A 3,498-nucleotide genomic window follows, 5' to 3' on the forward strand; every position below is an offset into this window, starting at 1 on the left:
TACATTTCTATCAAACTGTTGACCACCAAATATCCTTCACTGACCCCAATGCTAGCTGAGATTAGGAAATGGCTCATTCTCCTCAGGTATCAAACTTTTAACAATTCTAACTTCTCTATTCCTGAAAATAACCACACCATCTTCAACTTGCCATTAATCTCAAAGTCTTTAGTCTCCCCAGTTTGTGTCCACCTTTTCTGATTGTGTTTACAAATAAGTCACACTATTATCTCCAACATGTTTCCTTTGTTGGCCATTTTAACGGGGCTGACTTTGCCTGACTCAATTTTGAGTTAGAACTGAAGAGTGCCCTACAATTAATTTTCTTTCTGCCCCTGCACTATTGCCTCTGAAATCCACATGGACCTACCTTTGGCCCCTGTCTATTTCCATTGACATATCGCCCTTGACATAGTCAACTGCACATGATGACATGTTCCAACAGGGTGCAAATGACTCCTAGTTCCTCTGTATTTCCAGAACCCATCCCAACTCTTTGTTAGTTGACCAACACAACACCAACATAATTTCCTTTGGTGAAATAAATAACCTTATTTCAAACAATAGTCCCTTATGTTGCAATCTGGGTTGTTACATTTGGATGCTGTTCACTAATGTCCTTCAGTCTGCTGTAGCCTGAGTAGCTGCAGGTATAGGTTTTCAATAGGTTTTCAATAGATTGACTTGTGTCTGTGTCAGTACAGGCATATCTCAAGTCCTGGCCAGTCCAGTTCCAAGCAGTAGTTTGGTCCTGGCTACAATAGGCTTGCAGTCCCTGCTTAAGCCTCCTGACCAACAGACTTCACTGGATGTTCTGTGAACCTAATATCTAGGAAGTCTGGCCAGGAAAGTTATTTTGCATCCATTTTATCCCTGTGATTGCTTTAGTTAATCTCTGTTTGAAAGACATCCTTGAACTAAAAGGATTCTAGAAGAACGAATCTTACATTTCTTGACCTCTGTGTCTCCTCTTAAGCTTCAATTTTTGTTTTAATTCATTGGATGTAGGCATTGCTGGAGGAGCCAGCATTTATTTCCCACCACTAACTGTCTGGAGGATATGGTTGTTGTGGGACTGGAGTCACGTTTAGGCTAAATCAGGTAAGGATGGCAAATTTCCTTCACTAAAGGACATTTCTGAACCAATTTTTTTAATGACAATTTACAGTAATTATGTGGCTGCTAGTGGATTAGCTTTTGTTTTTATTCCAGCCTTTTATTAAATTCTCTTGCTGCCATGGTGGGATTCAAATTCACATTCCTAGAACATTAGCCAAAGGTTCTAGATTACTCATTAATCTAGTGGCATTACCACCATACCATAATTGTCATCCCAACTTGAGGTGCTGAGAAGGTGGAAAATTCCTCAGGTAACTAACTGGTTACATGCTGTCTGGTTCCAGTAGACGATGTAAGAGTGCAAAAGTCTTCTGAGTGAAAAAAGAGATATATAGGTAATCATTAAAACCACTTGACAGCTACTGTGTACAGATTACACCTGATGCAAGAAGCTGTTACTAATTAAATCTATATTTGCTAGCATGTCACACTTGGAGACAAATCTGTTTTGATATTATTCATCATTGTTTTCTTAGAGTCATAGAGATGTATAGCATGGAATATGGACAATACCATACATAGCAATCAGGGTCTTCTGCTACAATACAAGCCTTGATACATCGAGGCCACACCTGGAGTATTGTGTGCTGTTTGGTCTCCTTATTTGAGGAAACATGTTCTGGCTATGGAGGGAGGGCAAAGCGAAAGTTTAGCAGATCTATTCCTGGGATGTCTGGATTGATGTATGAATAAAGATGGGATCAGTTAAGACGATACTAACTGGAGTCTAAAAGATCACGTGGGAGGAATCTCATAGAAACCTGTAAAATTCCAATAGGTCTAGAGTGAACACAAAGGAAGAATGTTCCTGATGACTTGGGAGCCCAGGAGCAAGGATGACAGTTCAAGAAGGTTCGAGATGGCAGCTCACCACTAGCTTCTCAAGGGCAATTATGGACAGGTGATACAAAACTACTGGCCAGCAAGTGTTGTCCTCATTCTACAAATGAAAACAGAATATGTGTAGGTCATGTAGGACTAAGATGAGGAGAAATTTCTTCAGAGAGTGGTGAGCCTGTGGAATTCTCTGTCACAAAAAAGCAATTGAGGCCACAACATTGAATGCTTTCAAAAAGAGTTAGATAAGAGTTCTTTTGTGCTAAAGTGATCAAAGGGTATGGGAAGAAATTTGGACCAGTGTATTGAGTTGGAAGATCAGTCTTGATCATATTGAATGGCAAATCAAGTTTGAAGGGCCATTCCTGCCCCTATTTTCTAAGTTTCATGACCCATTTTCACAATAAATTAGAATTTAATGCAAAATATTACCAAGATAAGCACTTTGAAATGAATTAGTTTGACAAGCCAATGACATATAACTCATACAGTCAACAACACTAATGCAAAAAACAGATACATAAGCATAATTTTGTATTATTTTCTTATTCCATAAATTTTAAGATTACTGTAAAATGTGCCACTTAATCATTACCAGTAGCTCTGCAAAATTGCAAAACTGATAAATTCCAGAAATACAGTTTATATAAACTCATATTTCCATTTCTTTCCCGATAATGGGAGGTTTGGCTATACTTAATCCCACTAAAACATAGCAGTAGAGATTTATGCATTTTTTCACCATACTGCGATAATATTGAATTTGATCAAAGTTCTTTGGTTGGGTGTACAGACAATTTCCTTCCTTCGACACTGTAATGTAATTGTGGGAATATTAACAGCCATTAACTCCACCCTGAACTATAGCAAGAGGAACCAGAACAATTGTATCCACTCCTGTTAAATAAATAACACTTTTCAAAAATGCCTGGCAAACTATGAGAATGTCATATAATTTAACTATGAAACACCACAAATGGTTTTATTGTAAATCAAATCCCTCATAAATTCTGACAAATTACTAAACTGATTCAATACTAAGGCCTCTGTTGATCTCTTGTGAGCAGAGTCATAGAGTCATAAAGTCATAGAGATGTACAGCATGGAAACAGACCCTTCGGTCCAATCCATCCATGCCGACCAGATATCCCAACCCAATCTAGTCCCACCTGTCAGCACCCAGCCCATATCCCTCCAAACCCTTCCTATTTATATACCCATCCAAATGCTTCTTAAATGTTGCAATTGTACCAGCCTCCACCACTTCCTCTGGCAGCTCATTCCATACACGTACCATCCTCTGCGTGAAAATGTTGTCCCGTAGGTCTCTTTTATATTTTTCCCCTCTCACCCTAAACCTATGCCTGCTAGTCTGGACTCCCCCACCCCAGGGAAAAGACTTTGCCTACTTACCCTATCCATGCCCCTCATAATTTTGTAAACCTCTATAAGGTCACCCCTCAGCCTCCAACGCTCCAGGGAAAACAGCCCTAGCCTGTTCAGCCTCTCCCTTTAGCTCAAATCCTCCAACCCTGGCAACAT

The sequence above is a fragment of the Chiloscyllium plagiosum genome, chromosome 23 (genome assembly GCF_004010195.1).
Source record: "Chiloscyllium plagiosum isolate BGI_BamShark_2017 chromosome 23, ASM401019v2, whole genome shotgun sequence".
Classification (NCBI taxonomy): Eukaryota; Metazoa; Chordata; class Chondrichthyes; order Orectolobiformes; family Hemiscylliidae; genus Chiloscyllium; species Chiloscyllium plagiosum.